Below are 21518 nucleotides of genomic sequence, written 5' to 3' on the forward strand. Positions count from 1 at the left end.
TAAACACTGCTAGGAAAATCAAATTCACCAACCACAATAAAGAAAAAAATTAGTCCTCAACCAGAGCTACAAACAGAGCCATGTATTCAGATACTGCTGTGAGAACTCAGTCTTTTAATTGTGTTAGATTATCAACACTTTTCTTGACATCCATGACAACACTTCAGTAACAACTTGTAACACAAATTATGCAGTTTCATCTGGTTTGCAGTTTGAGCAATTAAATATCGAGATTACTGCCTTTACTCACTGCTCACCAAAAAAGTGTAGTGGGAGTGATGGCAATCACACAACAGACACAGGACAGAAGCTGCCATACCCAGCTGTAACACACTCCCTGGCTCTCGTGTCCTGTCCCTGTTTGCTCCCCAGCAACACAAATTCCTGCCTTTAACTTGACATACAGGCACTCCCAAACAGCCTCACAGCACCAACAACTGGGAGGGCAAAACCAGGATGAAGCACAACAAATTCAGAGCACAAACCCCACTTGTTTTACAAAACCCAATGACTTTTATCAACCAGACACATCAACCCTGAGAAGATTGTACATGATTATATCATGTTTCACCTTTATATTTAAAAAACATTTAACTCCAATTTACAGGACTCTATTTTAACCTTTGAGATAGAAATCTCAGATGCTGCAGGCTGAGAGCAACAGCTAAGTATCTGTGACAACTGAGAACTGGGGAGGTCCAGATAATCCCAAGGGAGGCAAATCCAAGGTTTGGGGTCATTGCACTCTAGTCAAGTAAAAAACATGTGCACGCAGATCTAATGTTTTTACAACTTTTCCATGAAATTCACTTAATTCTTGAGACATGCAGTTGAATGCTTGCTTAAGCATTAATCTATCAAACTGGGACATCAAAACTCACAAGTTTATTTCCAGACCTGGTTGATCAGTCTAAACATGCATAATATAATAGCAGGGAAAAAACAAGTGATAAGAACTCGTTGCCTTGACATACATACATTGCTTTGACTCTGTTATAAGCACGATACATGGACTGTGCACTAGACTGCCTACACTCTATCACCAAGATGACTTGGACTCAAATTATAGATTGGACTAGCCAAAGCACATATCCCATACTCCATTTCATATCCCTACCTAACAAAGTGCCAAAGTTTTTAACCTCAACTTAGATGAAAATATGGGTTTGCATAATTTCCCCTTGCCCTTTACTTTGCAGCATCACAAAACCAGGAGTAGTCCACTTCCAAAAATACCTCATTAGGAGCAGAATAAAGAAACAGAAGGGAAGAGAGGGATGGAACATAGAAGAAAAAAAAAAAAAAATCCCATACACAAAAAAGCAGACAAATTCAAAGAAACTGGTCTCCAAGAACACACAAGAAATCTGGTCAGAGCAAGAAGTAGTTACAGATTTTTTCCCTAAGAAAAAATGCTAGTTAGCCACACTGAAAATTTAACAGAAGTAATATTTACAGATATGCTAGCTAAGCTAAGAATTGCAAGGAGATTAGTTCAACCTGCATCAAGAGAATAAAAGCATTTTTATTTCCTATGTCAGGAAGCACTGGAGTACTTGCATGGTGATTTTTCATCTATTTTTACCTGTCTCCTGAGTTAGTAGCTAATGATTGCTGCCAGATACAGAGTGGGAGATTAGACACATCAATATCCTGCTGGGTTACAGTAATTCCTACATTACCAGGAGATACACAAGTACAGAAGAAAGTTTCTTAAGAGCATTGGGTACAAATCACATTAAGATACTTTAATAACTGACATATCTGCTCCTTTGTGGAAAAGAAAAGGGCTGTTTCTCCATTTGATGCACAAGAGGGAAGAAGCACAGAGAAATACTATTCTCTTCCACTAGCTCAAGACACTTCCAAGTTCATTACTTCAGTGTTGAGTTGAATGGAATCAGCTCATGCCAAACACATGCATTCATCTGCATGCAGCTTGAGCCCAAAGCTCACTCAAAGCTTGAGCTAGGTAACTTTCTGCCTGTCCAAAACCAAAAGAGATACTACCTGATGCAGAAGTCAGCAAAAAATCCTCTCTCCTTCAAAGGCATTCCCGCCATCCTCCTCTGCATTTAAATGCCTTCTCCTGGTAGCCACAAACATCACCTGCTATTAGACTGGCTGCACTGCCAAACCAGGATCACCTGCCTAGCTTTTTGGGATTTTTTCCCCACTTCTCTTATTTCAGTCAAGTTTTGACTTGAAAACTCCTTTCCTACACATAACTTTTTGGGACAGGACTGACCACTTGCCTGTCTGCTCATCTGCAGCATTACACAAGCGAAATTTAAGCTTCATTTTCAGTAACTCCCAGGCAAACAAGAGCTACACAGAACATTTTCTTAAAGGATGGAATCCCCCAAATGCCAGTGCTGAAAAGAGATCAGGTCTCTGAAATGCCAGTAGCATTAGTAGAACTGGGAGGAAAAAAACTGCCAAGAGCAAAGTAGTAACATTTCTCCGTCCCTTCCACATGCTGCACTAGAGAGAATATGTAGAGTGCATTACTTGCCTGATGCCATTTTTGGCTGCTAAAGGAGTCCTGGAAAGCCTTGAATGCTCAGCTACAAGAGACCCAGCCACTGATCACCCCCTAACCACCAAAGAAATCAGACTGTATAATGTGCACTGAAGTTCCCCCAAAGGTCACTTAAGAGCAGACGAAAATCAGAGTAGAGCACTACCAACATTTCCTGCAGATTAAAATATTATTAATATTTTAATTAATAACTGGATAATATTATCCAAGTTTCCCAAGGCACAAAAAAGGAACTTATTTGGTCCTTTCCAATGGTTCCTGCTGTGCTGTAGCCAAAAAAGGATGGACCTGGGGCAGAAAGAACTGTGTCATGCAGCACATAAACACATTTCAAGCAAGTTGTCTTCTTGTAGTCTCTGTATTCTGTTGCATATTTGTTCTTGTGGAATAAGTACATGGGGAAGGATGCTTAATTGCCCTTTCTGTGAAAAAATTCCTCCTATTGTCCTAAACATAAAAAGACCAAGGCACATTGAAAGAATACTTCAAAATACCTCACTTGAGAGTAAATAGTTGGCATAAACTGGAGGAAATGATTCCAGAAGTCCTGCTGATAGAGACGCTTCAGCTAAAGGATTTGGCACTCCATGATGAAGAAAACGGTGCTGGCCACACAGAGTGGCAGAAAGCGACATACACAGACCACGCACAAGCAGAACCTCAGCAGCAAAAGGAGAGGCCTGGGCACATCCCAGTGATGGTGTTAGATCCACACAGACCACTGTCATCATGTGTACCCATCACAATGGTATCCCCATCAGCCGCTGCTCTAGTTCACCATAAAACGCAGCCTTATGGCAGGGGTGTAGAGAGCACGGTCTTGTAGGCTCAAATGGGACTTTCATTGCACCATCCCAAATGTGAAAGAAACATGCTGGGCATGACTAGCTTCCTGTCATCTGTATAGTCAAGCTTGTGTTAGATGGATGAAATCTGTGGCAAATGGGTAAGTGTCAAATGTTAGAAGTAACTATTAAAGGTAGGGCAGGTTTTAAACAGGATCTATACAGATTCTTTGCTGAAGGGAAGTCTAAATTGCCTAAACTTTTCTTTGGTTTTTACTGAAGTTACAAAAAGCTGCACTTTCTGGTTGAAAGCAAAATCCCTCACATTACTTTTTCTCTGTGAGAGCAGGTGTCGAAATCCTTTAAGCTCATTCCTAAACAAGATGAATACATTTCTCCTCAGCTTATTTATTCAGTGTCTCAGCATTAAGTACTTCAAGCTCAGCATTTGGATAGCCTACCATCATTTGGGCAGAACCTGAGAGAAACACAAAACAGTATCTACACACTGCTAATTGTGCCACACACAGGGGAAAGAGTGCTTATTACAGTAGGAGAGGCATCCCTGGTGCTGGTAAAACAATTTACTGTTTAGTTGTGAAGTACATGCCTGAGAAGCACAAGAGGAAACAGTGGCAGATAAGGCATTCAGTATCAGAGCAGTGTGCATCTGTCCCCTGCAAAGCTCATAACTTAACATTTTCAAATTAAAATCATGTCTGCTGAGTCCCCTGAAATAAGAAATGCTCAAAACTGGAGAGGAAGTCAGCTTAATTCCTAACCTTTACAATGGTCTGGCTTCACCATTTGTATTTAATGAGAAGGTCTAGACTGAACATTAAAATCAATATGCTTAGAGAGCAGCAAGAGTAATTAGACTCCTTCAGCTTAAAGGGTGCAACAGAGCTATTACAAGCCATCCCAGTGCCTCTCCAAACAGGGATGAGGGCTATTAGGAGCTGTAGAAAAACAACCACTTTTCACATTTGTTAGTTATCTGCATTAAGGCTGCAGCTACTTAGCACATCCTACATTAATCAGTTCTTAATATTACAGTATAGTTAAATACTGCAGGAATTAACTTGAAAAACAGAAAACCTAGTTCAGATATCTGCAGCAGTTCAGCCTCCTTCAGTACAGACATGGCTTAGCTGATGTCCCCAGCAGGGATAATTGGCTAGAACAGCAAAGCCCTCACTCTGTTCCTGCACTGACCCATCAGTTTAGTTGAGGCATAATATTTGGTCTGGCTTCAAAAGCCTGAGTGCCCTAGGGCAGCTGAGCCACTGCAGAATACTGGGAGCAGCACCCAGCAGCACCACATGGCATCAGCCAAGCTCCACAATCCACCTGGGTGCACCTACACTGAACCAGGTGGGGACTGTTTTTTCGACAAGCCGTTTGAGCACCTGCATCATGTTTGCACTGCAAGCCTGAAAAAGCAGTGAAAAGCTAGGAAGCCTGCTCTGATTTGCTGACAGTTTGCTTGAAATCCCAAGCCTTGCAAGGCATTAACCACTCTCAGAGCTGAGCTGCCAAACACAGAGTAGCCTTATCTGCTACAGCCTGTAGCTAATTTTGAAAAAATTTAAAGGATTCCTGTGGCAAAGATGCTGACCATCAGAAACATTTATTCAAGTAATGTTCTACACAGCAATTCCCTGTGCAAACTTCTGGGATATTCTTCATTGAGGCTGTAATTCTCCATAATACTCTGGTAAACACTAGTTAAAAATGGTGGTAAACACTAGTTAAAAAATGTTCAACAAAGATAAGCTTTCAAAAGTAACAAAAGCTTTCCTGCTGGGCAAGGTTACACTGTTTTGACTTCATATTGTCATTTTACAAGCACAGAAGAGATTGTTTTTCCCCACAATGCACTGTATATAGCTCTTCAAGGAGAAGCTCACGTGTCCTAGAGCAGAGATTTCCAAGGACACATTCCCATCTCTGCCAGCTCCTACTGCAGCAGCAGCACCTTGGCTGAACAAAGAGGCTTCCACTTGCCTGCTGCACGCAGCCTCTTGTGTCAGAGGCTGGAGAGCTGAACGCAAACAGCTCCAGCCAGGCTCGATCAAGGCTCCTCAGCAGCTGCAGCACAGCTTGAGCACTTAGCACAAAATGAGGGGATGGGAAAGGAGAAGGACAGTTGCATTGCCCTCAACTCAGGGCCAGGAAAACTGATTTGGAGGCAATACAGCAACTCAGGATGATGGGGGAGAACATTTGACACTTCATTTGACCTGCTGCACTCACTACATCCAGAGATAACACCACCCCAATGTATGGAAGATCAGAGAGCTACAGAGGCTGAGCTGGGTCACACCACCAACCTCTTGGTACAGTGGAAGCCATGGGGGAGAGAAACTCAAGGCAAGAACAAAAGTGAAGAAATCATGTCTGGTCACCCTGACCGCTCTGACGAGAGAAGATGGAACAAGGACATTGCTGGCACAAAAGAATGTAACAGGGACCTGATAACCAAAGAGACTGTGCTACTAAGGGAACAGGGCAAATTTTCCCAGTGGAAAATTTTGTGTGGAAGCCAGAGAACTATAAATACTGGTGACTAGTAAAATAAACTGGCTTTGCTGCACAGCATAAGCCTGTGTCTTTCAATCCCTGCACCAATGTACCCTTCTTCCCTCCCCAAAAAACCAAGGAAACACTCTTCCCTGTCACTGTTGTCATCTTATTGCAAAAGTCCCATACCTTCTTAGTGATTTCTCACGTACAGCTCCTCACAGCACTGAGTCCTTCTTCACAAAGCAACCAACAAACACCAACTCCCTTCACAGCACAGTCAGCAAATACCAACTCCCTTCTCCCCCAGCTAACCCACTCTTTTGTAGCACTCATCTCCCTATTGGACACAGCTGTGGCCTGTTAAGGGCAGGCCTGTTCCTCATCTTTGGTGATTAGTACAGCCACAACTCCTCAGGGGTGAGACTATCTTCTGCACTATTCCGCACTATTCCCTTACATTCTATCCCTCCACATGTCACCTCAGTGCCATAGGAGTGGGACACTCAGCAAAAAGATGGTAGCTGAGACCCGGTCTCTGACTGCTTAAACAGCTCCTCACTAAAAGGAGCAAGAACAGCTTTGGTACCTCAATTGGAACGTGCAGAAGCATCAGAAACACCAACAGGCAGAGGTAGCAGGGCTGCACTGCTACTAGAACCTCACTAGGGTGGATGTGGCTGCACTGAACAGGGTAAGAGCACCTGTCCTACTCCAGCTGGCAAAAGGGGGATTGTCCTCAAGAAATAAATTTAGGTCTTCTTTAACTTTCATTGACTAAACAAGCTATTTTCATATAGGTCACTGTTTCTGTCAGTGGTTATATTTAGAAGTCCAAGCAAATTGTCAACTTAAGTACATAATGAAATTATTATTTTAGATCTAGAACAGCATTCTAGTGACAGAAGACAGAATGCTCAGGAACTTTTTTTTTTTTTTTTTAATGTGTAAAACTGTCTAAATTAAAAAAAATTACAACTATAAAGCTTACTTCCATAATTTTCTATCTGTTAGGAAGCATTGTGATAGGAGATAGATTAGGATTGCCTAAAAATACAGAGAGAGGACTCCAAGCAATATTTCAAGCATAACTCAGTAAGAGTAACATTAATGTGATGTAAGATTACACATCATAGAAAATCCCACAGTAAGCTACCCAATAGCTGTGACACAGACACTTCAGGTGACTGAGGACAAAGCCACTAGTTCATTTGTAGGCAGACTTTAAGTTCAGATCCTGCTAAAGATCTGCTTAAACATATGTAATAACTGAATTAAAGCCTTCTTAAAAGAGCTTTTTGCCCTAATATTGCATGAAAAATGGATAAATATCAAGAAAAATTGACTTTATTATTTCAGTATGTCTACTCAGACAAAACACTTATCAAATCTGTACATAGATGTGAGATTTTTCAGCAACTGCAAAGATATTAGAAGAAAAAATGGAGAAACATCTCCATTTATAAGATTCCCACAGAGCCTGAGGAAGCCACAACCTTGAACAGAGGAAAGGATCAGAAGATTTACAATTAATTTTGAAAGATTGTGCATGCTGCTAGGTTTTCACTCAGTAAATCATGATCTCACACACTGAGAACAGGAGTGAATGCAGCACCAACTGAAGCTGATACACTTCAGCTTCATAAATTCTTCTTTAACAGTTCTAACCTACAGTTTGGAAACTAACAAAGTTTATTCAACATAAACAGCACCAATCCTCCATTGTTACGGGAACTTTGCAACATTGAGTGTCTTTAGTATCAAAAGAAATTATTACCTCTCAAACAGAACATTCAAATCAATAAAGACTTCCGAAAGCATACACACAAATTAAATCAGAAACCAAGATTTTTTAATCCAAAACTAAATAGTCAGTATGATTTTTTTCCCCTTCAGTCAATTCACATTTGTCTTTTTAAAGATTACTTTAGCTTGAAGGTGAGATTGACTCTGCAGGTGCTTGATATCCAATTCTGGTAAAAAACAAATCATACCCCAAACTGAGTTAATTTCTCCAGTGTTTTGAATTTTAAGCAGACAGAAGTAACAGTTTTTTAGTTTGCTATTTTAAGCATGTGACATGCTGTATTTTCATTACTTATTCCAAATGAATACCACAGTAGCTGCTTATTTTTCTAGACAAGTATGAGATAACTGAGATTCAGATTTGAATATCTGAGCTCAAGAAATCAAGTGTATTATGGGTGATGATTAAAGGTCTTTTGGTTCTAGCCCAGCCAGAATTTATCAACTGTGCAATTCCAGAAAAAATTCCCCCCCATCATGGCAGTTGCCATTAGCAAGGGCACAGGGGAGAGCTGGGGACAGAAAGCAATAGAACAGAGCTAAAATCCTCTAATGCTGTGAAGCTGAGCAGAGAGAGCCAGGCTACACAACACAGCTGTATACCACCCCCACAGAACTCACATTTCATATCCCTTTCAGGAAGATTTTAAAAAGGCTGAAAAAAGCAGCTTGATGGGCAAGTTAAAATCAAGCTGCACAAGGGACCAAACTCTTTAACACTTCCAGTGCCCACTAGCAGAGAGACACCAGATGTAACATGGCAACTCTTTCCCAAATAGACGTTAGAGCTGAAGCAAGCACTTTCCACAGCAGCATCACTGAGATGAGTTACACACACAAACCAGAATTCCCACATACTGGTGAGGCAGAAACACACAAGGCTGGGATGGGGTGTCCCCAGGTGAGCCTGTTCTGCCGCACTGCACAAAGCACAGCAGGAAAGCCCAGACAGAAACAACAAGCCTGCCTATACACTTTCCATAACACTTATCACTTTTCAAGAAGAGTAAGTCAGGAAGGTATGTGCTAGCAGCCTCTCTCTAGGTGCCCTTTTTCCCCCTCCTGAGAAGCAGTAAGAAAATGGTGCTACCCAAGGCCACCTTCCTGCCTTCACAGGTGCATCAGTACCACAGCTCTAGGAGCCCACAGGGATGGTGTACTTCCATATTCAGCATCCAGATAATGCTGCTTCCCCAGAATACAGCAACAAAAACACAGACTACAGAAAACCCCAGGGCCACAAAGGCAGAGAAGAGTTTTGTACACCCAGCCTGCGCTAATTTAAAGCCCCTCCTTCATGTAACAAGGCTCACCTGGGTGAGGGCCACCTGGAGGAGAGCCAGCTGCTCCTAGGCTCCAGAGGGAAGGAACAGCACTCCTGTTAGTGCTGGGAGGACCCTCCAGGAATGGCTTTCTGGCAAGAAGGGAACAGTTTCTGAACAATTTCTGCTCTTGACCTCTTGTTGTGGGTCAGACACATCCTGCCCTGAGTAAGGCACAGAGTGTTTGTAGTGCAGGAAATGCAGAGAGCCCTGTGGTCTCACATGACATGGGGCTGTCAGTCAGATCAGCACTGGCTGACTGGTATTTTGATCCAGATGTGTATTAAATTGTGGTAACTTACTTACAGTGGGGTTCTGTTGCTAGAAAAAATGAGTAAGAGAAGTAGGGTACAACAGCATAAATCTCAGCTAGTAAGACCCCTGATGTTTCAAGATATGGATTTCCTGGGTCTTCTTTTATTATCCATTTGCTATCTTTCCATCAAGGGAAAAGCTCTGGAACAAGTATAATATATTATTTTGTTCCAAAATGAATGTTTTTCATGTCTGTAAATAAAATTAAGCCTGAAGTAGAATTTTACATTTCACTTATATTTGATATTACCTTATATGTTATGGTTTCTGTGTTCTGCTTGAAGAACCATCATGCCCCTAACTTGCTTTTGTATTTCTCAAAAGAATTTAATGCCCAATTTATGGAGCAAGGCATGAAAAGCAAAAGCTTGCCAAACTCAGTGTATGAGTACTAATCAATAAGTCTTACTTGTATTAGAAAAGAAGAGCAGTTGTTCTGCAAGAATAGCAGGCTTTATTATCATGAGTTACTTTTAAAGCAGCTTCCAAAGAAGTTTCAGGGCTTCACACACAGGTGGCCGAATGACCCTGACCACCAGCTGACAAAAGACTTTAAAAGGGACAAAAATCAAACCGGGGTTGCAGGCATTCCACAGCAGTACTCAACCAGAGAGTGCAGAGCAATGCTGACCAGAGGCAAACCAGTCTTAGATTGTGCAAATGAGACACAACTCTCCTTGCAAAGAGAGCTCTGCAAGAGCAGTCTTGCTGCTAGTTTTCAAAACAAAGTTCCCTTGGCCTCATTAGAGCCTTTCAAACAGACATACAGGGCTCTTGACTGCTGTTACCCACTAGAGCTGCAATATGCATTTCAAACTTTAGCAGACTTGTATAAAACTGAGGTAGCAGCAGAAAGAGCAGCAACAGATTGCACAGTCTCTCAGGCTGATTGCACAGTCTCTCAAGTCAGTTCAAATCTGGAACAGGGTGGTAAAAGTCCCCCACATTTTCATCTATACTCAATAAGCAATAAAACAAGATGGAAGGGATAATTCCTCCCTCATTTCCAACTTCACTTAACATATCCATACTCATGTTCATTCTCTCAGAGGTCTAGTATTTCCCCACTCTCTAGCTTTGTTGTGCCTATCTGGGTCTTCAGGGTTCAATCAACTCCTACACAGAATGATTGCCTTCAGCTGATTTTTGGAGGCTGAAGTTGGGAATTAACCCTGAATGTTCATCTGTTCAGCTAACCTGGACCATCCCATGAGTGCCACTGGTAAGGACTTTTAGGGCTTTTATAATGCTGACAAAAGTCCTGTGAACCTCCTTGCTGGAGCTCCATATTCAACCAACTCTTCTCCACAGAGAATATCCCCTTGTCTTCTCCAACAGCAGACTGAGCTGATCCCTTTGGGATACAGCCTTTCACTGAAATGAGCTCTAGTTTTCTGTTTCTATGGGCTGTGCACATTGAGCTGGCACCTCAAAGAATGCCACACCAACCTGCTGCCACCCTCATGCTCCTCAGGTGGCTGCCAGGTGTGGCTGTCTGATACCTCGTGTGACAAGTGCACAGTGCCCAGGCCATGCAGCCCATTGCTGTGGAAATTCTCAATAAATGCATTGAATTTCTTTCCATCCTCTCAACTAGAAAGCATTTTGAAGTTGTTTTTTCTGAAGGCAGTTATCAAGGTCAGTGAAGAGGAATTGAATTCTAAACTATTTGCATAGCAGAATGACATCCATTGTAAGATTAAAACAAGTAAACAAACAAACCAACAAGCACACAGGAAGACAGAAAAATTGTGTTCACCTCTAACAAAATAATTACAAAATAATGAGTATCCAGATTAATTGGCATGTACTTCTGACTATATATACAGAGCTTACCCCCAGTACTTTTCTACCCCATACTGTATTCTTTTATATTTAAATGCTTTCTAGGAAGCAAACAGACAGGAGTGCATTGCAGAATTTGCATTTCCTTTTCAGTGCTGAAGATTCACTGCCACTTTTTTGCCCTGGAGACACTTTAACCCATACTTCCCACTCTCTATGCCATGTGTCCTTAATTGTTATTTTCTGGATGGAGAATCACCTCAGTCCTGCTGAAAAGCTGCCTAGCCTTTCATAAAAGATGTGAAATTTCACCAAGATGAAGAGAAGAGGCAACTAATGACTGTGTGTAGTGTCTCAAAAGTTCAGCAGATGGATAGGAGTCCCGAGACCCAGTCCTGTCAGCAGAGTGCTGATTTGTGCAAAAGGAAAGAGCAATAAAAACAGTAGATAGATGCAATCCAAACCAGACTGTTCATCAGGTGAGGGACTTTCATGAGTGGTGGGAAATGTGAATCCTCTTGGGCAAAAAATGGAGCTAAATAAAGGATCCCTACATTTCAAGTGATCCTTAACTAAACAAAGTGATCCCTTAACTAAAACAAAGTGTCGCCTCATTGGGGATTCTTTTAGTATTTGTGTTACTTTTTTTGCACAATTTCTTAATATCCAGATTTCCATGGGAATTTGTTATTTTTGAAGCCATTGGGATCCTATGGCTTTCACTCAACATTAGCTGGAATATTTTTCCACATCTCTGCATCAAATGTGTTACTCTGTCTCACATCTTCAGACTTCTTACCAAAGTAGTCACAATTTAAATGTCAGTTTAACATCCCTAATCTCACAGAACATTAGCACACTATTACATAATAGTGAAAACCAGTTAACATCCCATCTACCTTGGCTTTGAAAATGAGCTTTAAGTCCAAGTAAGACCATTAGGATCAGAGTATATTACAATTAGAAGGTTGTAAAATGAGGTTAGCCACCAGGAGCAAGCAGGAATTTCTGTCCAGTAAAGAAGGACTCTTCAATCCACTGTTCATTCCCAACTGCTATGTAAATCATTGTAATCCAGTCTGAAATCAGTGTCCAGTTAGGATTGAGACTGGTTTTACACATGCTCAAACTTTCCTAGACCTTTCCTAGTATCATAAGGATACAACAAAGGGATCCTCAAAAGTTTTTGAATTTAATTATTGCCTGAGGATTCTAAAAATAGAACTTGAAAGTGCAGGTCAGAAGTACCTTTATCACATGATCTACATTTTCAGTGTCAGACAGAAATACAGCAAGGAAAATGCACTATGTTTTCATGGTTTGCTTCGTTTCATACATACCCAACACACTGCAATCAGAAATATTTTTTTTCCTATGTAGACAAGTCTATATCTTGCACAGATTTCCTCAAATGCTGCAATATATTAGCATAAATCAGATTTGTTGAAAAAACCTTTTTACACTTCAGAAGTTTTTAAAGTAGGAATAGAGACTCATGTATGTGCTGGAGGGACTGTTCTGATGTATGAATCACTGCTTCTAGAAATCCTTTTAGGTACAGATTCATAATGTCTCAATGATCTTTCTTGAAGCTCTACTGATGCAATGAGAAGCTCATGTTCCACTCCCTTCCTATTGTACCTGATATCCTGTGCCAACCATTTTAAAAACAAAGGAAACTTTTGTTCTTGCTGAGATGCTTCAAGGATTATACTTTTGCCAAGACAATCATTAGCCCTTGTGGTAACCTTCTGCATTTAATGGACTCATGAAGTGACCTCAGGAGTCACCTGTACAGCCTGAGCTGGTTTCACTCCTCACATTTAGGAGTGGAAAAATAGAAGTCAGAGCTTACTAGTAAACCAGTCCTGTATGTAAAGATTTGTAGATTTGCAGCTGAACTGGACTGGTCAAACAACCTTCAAATGTTTCAGCAGTTTGTGCACTTCTATGAAACCTGGAAAATCTGGAATTACATTGATAAAAACTTGATGCTAGCAACAAATATGTGCTACATATACCATTTGTAACCCATAAAGCTGTAGGAGGAGAAAGTTTCACAGGGACCAGAATTACTTTGCAGATGGCATAGGCCCAATTATAAAATTCCTGGACACATTTTGTTCTGCCTAGTTTAGTTAATTGCTTTGATACACTGAAGCATGAAATCCAGCCCTTTTCCAAATAAGGGCATTACCAGTTTCTCAGAAATTGGGTTTGTGTCATTTCCCCAGAGCTTATTAAAAAGTATTACTCTTAATGCTATTGTTGAGGGGTTTTGCTTGGGTTTTTTTAATACCAGTTAGGTATATGTGCATGTCATTTTGCAATGGTTTCCACAGTTCTGCAATGGTTAGTGTTAACATGCATGTTCTTAGGCACCTTGTTCAATTAAGTAGATACACATGAAGTTATTATCTCTAATTTATCCTTTGATTTTAATATCGTAACGATTGCTGATCTGTGTGTTGTGTAATGTGGAAAAATTATATTTGCTGTAGCTATGTTAATAGTGAATTTGCATTATCTCAGGTTTTAAATGGTTCCACAAAAGTAGTTTTATCTTAGAATTTTGCTGGTTTTGAAACCCCTGAGGTCTACCTCATATTTAAAACCTGTTATTTTAAATACTTCCTTTTACTGCTCCTATTGGAAATAATCATAAATGTTTCTACTGCTTGAGTATTTGATGGTTTAAATGTTCTAGAAATAATGATACATTTTTCATTTCTATAGGTCACCAATAATATCCTGTACACTGCTCTGAATCATCATTCAGTTCAGTTAATTGGGGTTTGAGAAATGTTATTTTCTCATGTCAGGATATTCTGACCTGAGTAATTACTGGTACAATTTCCACTCTAATATCACAAATCCCATTATGAGCAATAACACAGCTCTTCAATATATTGCTGAAAGAAAAAAAAATATTATTCATGTTGAGTAGTATATGAGACAGTATTTTCAAAGAGTATCTCAATCACCTGTCGGTTACCACCAGAGAAGCAAAGGCTTACTTGAATAATTATGATTTCTCAGTATCATTAAAACCAGAAAATTGTTGTTTATGACATCCTAAGTAATTTTCAAAATGTTATTTAAAGCTTTGCTGCAATTTGCCTTGAGACACTACTGTGACATGGTTGACTAGAAGTTTCCTACATAAAGCAATTTAAAGGATTTCTGTGAGTGTATTATCTTGCCACATAACATGACCAAGTAGCTAAGTCACACAGCTAAAAACATTACCAGGCAAACAGCTGCCCCCACTTAGATGTACATCTAATTACTAGACCTCTCAGACAGCACTCTCCAAACAGTTTTAACAGAGACAATTTTCCTCTTTTGTCTCCTGTTCTGCTTGGTTCTGTTCTTGATCAATAGATACAAATTCCACCACAGATCACCAGTGGAGTCAATTAACTACTTTACATTTGGTCCAGCCTATTAATTGCAGTCATGCCTGCTTCACAAAGTAAGCAAATAGCAATTAAAATTTTCTACAGTTTTTCTTTCTACTTCTTTCTCTCCAGATGTAACTGACTGGATAAATCCCTGTGAGTCTGCCACCTAAACTCTAACACTCTAACATTGTCTCTAACACTCAGGAGACCTAGAACCAGGAGTAAAACATCCACCAAGAAGACCAGTCCCTCCAAGTCTCAAAGTACTGCCTCACAGCAGCTCTCAAATTGCAGATTTTATTTCAAAGAAAATCTCACACTTCTAACAAAGCTTTAGGGAAAAAGGCCATCATGTACATCAGGCTTTGCAGACAGAGGCTGCAGGGAGCATCTCAGTCTTGGGGAGAACTTGATAAAAGAGGTTGTTTTGCTTGCTAAATAGGAAAACTTGTGAAGCAGGAAAGCTTTCTAAGGGGCCAGTGTTCTTATCTGGTGGGTCCTTCACAGAAAGAAGCCCTTTGGGATGACTGGCAGCACAGCTTCCCACCAGCTCCGGCGCACAAGGTTTTCAAGGACAGCAATGATTCATCTCCACATGGGCAATGCAAGTTGTCTGGGGGAATTGGAAGTCTTATAAGAGCTGTTTGAAAATGCATGCTGACCTGCCTTGTTGTTATAAATTAGTACATTTTGAAAGCAGATATGTGGCACATTATTTTCAGACTCTGTTTCTCCTGCAGTCATTTTATTTGTGAAACAGCACCTGTAGGAACAAAACATTGCTATTTATAATTCTGCTCTCTGTCACATAAACAAATCCTCTGCCAAATCCCTAACAATACTGTGTAACAAAACAGAGCAAATAATGTTGCAAATCTAATTTAAGCTAATACAGGCAGCACTAAATGAGGTTCTGGTCATGGTTGATTTTACTTCTCTGTAATCTGCAGCAAGTCACTTGGTCCTTTGGTTTCTTTCCCTCTTCTGTAAAATCCAGACTAGGAAGGGTAATGTAAACAAGGCAGAAATTCAGATTAGAAGTACAAGTAGTCTCAGAATTTTGGAACTGAGTTGTCTGAAATGCTAATGCTTTGATCCAGCTACAACAGAACAATGCACAGGTGTGTACTGTGATATTCTTGGAGCTGCAAGTATCTTGGCTGCATTAGGGATATTTTCTGGTGGTTGCTGAAGTCTAAAAAGGCTCACTGGGAAATAAAAGTCAGACCTGTAGAAAGTGGTTGGCTTGAAAAGTGTTCTCCTGGGACAGAAATGCAGCCAATGACCACAGTATGGATAACTGAGATTCGGAAATGTTCTGGATGCATCCTGGAACAAATAATCTATTTGGCCAACCTGGACACATCCAGTATGTTAGCTGGATTGAGAGTCTCCCCTAACCATGTCCCACTTTTCTCTTGACAAACTGGAAAAGATTTATCAAAAGTAAAATGTTTCCCAAAAAGTGACAACTAGCAGAATCTGGAATTGCTTATTGTCTCATTAAAATAACATCAACTGGTTTTGGTTTTTAATTTTTTAATAATAGTTTTTATAATTTTTTTCTGTTCTATAAACTACCCTGAAATGCTTCTGAGAGCAGGCTTACATGGTAGCTAATTCCAGAAAATACATAAAGACTGGAATAAAATTTTGTAATAAACTGTCTGGCGCAGTCAGGCTGCATCATAGAATGTTCTCTGTCTCAGAGTCTTTACATCTAATTCTCTGTGTGGAATAAAGAAAATGAAGACAAAACTTCCTATGGAAGATAAGTACTTTTCTAAGGTAAAATTACTTCATTTTAGATTGTTTTCTCTGCAAATCTTTCTGCTCTGTTACTTGAATGCAAATTCCAGTTGTCTATAATACCAATGTTCTTTAATGAAACTGAAGTTGACTGTGACATTTCAAGAAATGTTCATGTAAATTACATCTTCACAAAGAACTCAACCTCTTGAATGATGCCAAATAACCTAGAAGAGAAACATGCTGTTACTGAAAGCAGAGATGAAACAGGAGCTTTATTGTCAGGCATTCATAATGATGCCAAGGTTAGGAATGAACAGAGTCTTTCTGTGATTTATTCAACTGATAATAAAAATTAGCCTTAATGCAATAAGACTCCCAAGTGCTATAGGTGGAGCCAATAGCATTGGGCTCCTGTGTTGTAAAGAAATTGAGGGGGCAAAATACGTTAAGAAAGTTTCTGAAAAGCAGCCTCAGCCTGGTTTCTTTTTTCTGTAAATTTAGCCATGATGCTACTTAATATTTCATATGAAATCCTTGGCTAAATGGAAACACTTTTATTCTGATTCCTCTGCTACAAAGTATTAGTATTACCCCAATTGGTAATTGGCTTTTGGCAGCTTTATTACAGCTTAGTCAATCTTGTAAAAAAGATAAATATAGTACAAAGCTTACAGAGATGGGTGGTATAAAAATAATTAAAAATTGCAATCATAAATAATTGAATATCTGTGTTGTGTATTTAACTAAGTGGTCTTTGAATAGCTTATGTTACTGAGTTCTAAATTACTAGAAAATTCCCAACATTTTCTAATTTAAGCAAACATGGTGAACTAAGTGTAGTAAGTAACTTTTTCTGAGTTGTTGGTGTTTTCTTTGTTTATTTGGTTATTTGGTTTTGTTCTGTCCAGGGTATTGGAAGTCACTGGTTTCTGAGTCAGTTCCTATTGCATTATCTAAAATAAAGTTTTGACTCCTTCTAGCCATCACAATTGCAGAATCTTAAAATAAATTGCTAAGAAATTGCCAGTGTGATCTACTTGTCACACTCACTTTCTAATTTCACTGTGATCTATAATGATATGGTGCAGTCAGATTACCAAAAAACATTAGGATTGGAACAGAAGCTCTTTATAAAGAAGGCAGTACTTTTACAGAATAACAAAGCAGCAGCTTTTTCTTTCAAAATAGCTAATAAAATTTTCTTCTGAGAAACTGTGATAAATAGCTGCAATTTAAGTTTGTGTAATTCTCCCTGATTGACTCTAATGAGTCTCAATTTGTCTTGTAAACTGAATACTTAATTGCTGTGTTCAAAATGACATCAGGTTATTACAGTGTTCAGTACATCTAAGCCAAAAAGTTATTAACTGGCTGATTTGCAAGCCTAAAGGGACTTCAGCCTCTCTATTAGATAATACATTATTTATAATTTAGGGTTATGGAATTGTCTCTGTCTGGCTCCCTGTGGCTTATAAAATAAGCTGCCAGTAATTAAAATTTCCACCACTGACCACTAGTGGCTTCCAGCAGAATTCAGCTGGAGAAGGCGAAATGCACAGAACACTGCTAAGCAAATTTTAAGAGATGGATGAGAAAAAGCATGTGTGCTTCTTTAAAATTTGGGAAAATTTAGGCATGAAAAGCATAAAATCTCATTTTATGAGACTCTGCTTCACCTGGCACCTTGTTCTGCAAGGTCCTTCCTCTCATCATTTTCTTCTAACATTCTCCAGACACTTGGATATGTACTACTGAGGTTCCTCCATCTGGGTGAGGAGGAGTTTCAGCACCCAGTGCACTCCTTCCTCTCCAGGTAGGTTATTCCTTCACCTATCAGTTTTTGGGGCAGCTTTCTAAGAGTCCATGTCACTTATCCCAACAGGATAAAATTCATTGCAAAATACAACACCCATTGTGTTTAACATACAGCTGAAAGAGCTGGAGCTGTTTGCAGGAGTCAGCAAGTGAAGCAACAGTCCCAGACACAGGAGAGGAGGTCCCTTGCACTCTCCCCACGGCAGGAACAAACAGGGACAAAGACTTCTTCCTCCCCTCTGAGCATCCAAACCACCAGACTGAGGGCTTTTTTCTGCACAGGTCTCCTCCATGTCTCTCCTTGTGAAGCAAACTGGCTAATTGCCTGAAGTGGGGAGAAGCCCTTGGTTCTCATCTCTGCTACAAAACCTGCTTCAGCAATTTCTCCAGAGGCCTTTTGTAGCAGCAGAAACCTCTTTGGGGTGCCTGGAAGAGTGTGACTGTGCCACATGACTAAGCAGTGCTCGTTTGCACCACCCAGTGCTGTCTGCGCTCCTGCCAGGAATGCCATACCTGTTTTATCTCAAAAAGGCTTAGGAGGGGCTGCAGCACAGCAGCAGGACATTCATCCTTTCCACACTGAGAAGAAGCTGGATTTAACACTCAGTCCAGCTATTGCAAGAGGCATGTCTCTGCAGTGCTGCTTATTTCACACCATGTAAGCAAAAGGAGCTCAGCTGCTGAAACAGGGTTTTGACCACTGTAGGGACCCCATGTTCTATTACCTCTAAGAGCCATGATATATTTAAGCATTTAGACTTCAGATACTTATCCAGAGCTAGGGAGGATGAAATGGTCCTCTGCAGACAGCAAGTACATGGAAGTCTTATTTAATTTGTGAGATTTAAGATTGTCATCAGATTTCAAGCTGAATTTCACTTGCAGGGGGGATGGTGGCAGAGCTAAGAAAGAAAACATACCCCAATTTCCCTGTTCTCACATGTGCCCAGACAGACCAGGCTAGTCATGCTATATTTCTGTGTAAGTGATTGTGGAGGATTCAAGACTGTTAACTACTTTTATAAATATCCATTTTCCCCACCTTTTTAAATTCAGTTTTTGAGACATTGTTCTTGGTCAGCTGTGTGACAAGAAGTCTGTTAATCAGCTAGGCTGGCCAAAAACCAGGTGCCAAACACATAACAAATAAAGGATTAAGAGCTATCCATCAATACATCTATTTTCTTCCAGATCTGCAGGGCTCCTTGCAGTCAGAATCCTTTAAAATCATAGAGGGGGGAAAATGGGGAGAGAAAATAGGTGTTGGAGAATATTGTGTCCGTGAGATTCAAGAGATTTTTCTTTCTTACAAAATTTGTGCCTTCAGTTAATCTGCAAGATCAAAAGCATGGTCCATTTATCTCTCAAGTCACTGAGGATAATGAAGGGAATCAAAGAGAAAACAACACAAGGCATTGGAAATGAGAGGGTAGTTTCTGTCCCAGAGCTATTTTATTACAGTGGTCATCCTGCAGTAGGCTTCAGAAATGGCAAGCTGCTCACTAAATCCCACAGAAACTGTGAGACTAAAATCTCTGAAGGTATCCAGGGGCAGAATGATAAAAAAATAAGTCAGGGCCAGCTGTTATGTATAAAACAACCCCCTCAGCAGGATATGAGTATTCTAAGCCTCTAACATCTGGGAGTCTGGGAGAAAACGAAGTGGTTCCCACTTCACACATCAGCCAGCCAGCCTCCTGGCTAATAAATCCTTGACAAATGCATAGCCCAGGCATTTAGCAAATATCTCCAAATTAGGGTTTGTGAGGAGGGGCAGTCCCTTCTCAGTGTTCTTTGGAACACAAGCCCACAACAGCTGGCACTGGGAATTGTTAGCACAAGTCAGCTGGGTATGCACAGCCTTCATAACCTAACCTATGAAATCTTGGGAAGGGAGATGGATCTGTGGAGTGCTGATGGGCCAAAATCTCAGCAGTCAGGTGACATGACATCTTCCAACCTCTGCTAGAAGCACACACAGCTTCTCTATCCTCAGCTGAGCTCTTTGGATAAAGAGAAGTCCCTCCAAGGCTGACAGCAGCAAGTTTTATTCAATACTAAGCAGAAGTAAGCGATGTAACAGCAGGTACCTGCTGGGATGCATCATGCTTGCTTACAGAGATTGTAATTGTTACAAGGTAATTGCTGTGCTTTTAATTCTTGGTAATTTTGTTTTGGCTCCTCTCTCCTGATTTGCATGCAGAGCACGGGTCTCTAATAGGGAAAATTGTGTGTTATGGAAAAAACCTAAGCAAACAGCCTCTTTTCTGGTAAATCTGCTGTATTCAGAAAAGTATTTCTTGCAAAACACCATTATGGTATTCTCCAGTTTGCTTTACAATTATATAACACCTTAAAATTCTTATCAAATACAGTCATTTTTACTTCTTTTGTTTTATAAAAGATTACTAACATATCAGTCCTTTAGAGTAAGCATTGCAAATGAATGTCAGCACTCTGATTTTCATGCTGAATGAATTGATGTATTGATTTACACCACCAATCTGTGGGCATGGTTGGGTTTGGCTGACCCTGAGGTCTATTTAATCCTCCTCCAACAGTCTTTGATGTTCCAGTGTACTTTGGAGTGAGGAATAATGAAAATTGCAGCACAAACACAAAATAATCTGCCGATCTCCTCCATCACTTTGTATAGAAGATCACTTAGCCGGTATACAAAACTTCTTATTCTTCAAAGAATGAGAAATTTAAATCCTTTCTAAAATTAATTATTTGTATCAACTCTTGGTGATCTATGGCAACTTCGTGGAACAGGAGGCATGCAGTGACCCTTGTGAAGGAAGCTGCAGTATCAGCATGAGTCTGAATTTACAATAAGTACAACATTCCTCATCGATTGCTCCATTCCTGGGAAAGCAACTTGCAAAGTCCTGACAATTTCTCTTTGCATCATCAGGCATCAATAACACTGTTAGCAGCACCATTAACCTTCAGTGGCCTTGGCTTAACAGTGCTCAGCGCCAGATCCAGTGCACAGCTGACTGAAGCAGAACCACACCAGAACCGAGCAGCCCAAATTCAAGGACCCATTCTGGTCAAAATCCCTCCTCTCAGCTGTAAACACCTAGCCTGACTCCCTTGGTGGGACCTTATTTGCAGTACATTGACAAGCTGTGTGAACATGGCAGTCCTGCCCCCACTCCTCCCTCCAGCCAGCAGCAGCTGGGGCAGTAGCACAGCCCAGCCCTCTCCAGCCACCAAGGGGGCAGAGCAGGGACTCAGCCAGAGGCCTGTGCCACCTCCATTCCAGCCTGCAGCGGCAGCTTTGCCCATCCCTTGGGCAACTGCTGCCAGCTGCTGTCCCCGCTAAGAACAAGAGTGATGGGGACAGGTCTCCTCTGCTTCTCCCATCTCCTGTTCAGGCTGGCAGTGGCAGATCAGCTGACTGCTGGTAAGGAGAGACAGATATGCCCCTAAGCACAAGATGTATGTACCTCAGGAAGCTGAG

This window comes from Zonotrichia albicollis, chromosome 3 (assembly GCF_047830755.1).
Source record: "Zonotrichia albicollis isolate bZonAlb1 chromosome 3, bZonAlb1.hap1, whole genome shotgun sequence".
Lineage (NCBI taxonomy): Eukaryota > Metazoa > Chordata > Aves > Passeriformes > Passerellidae > Zonotrichia > Zonotrichia albicollis.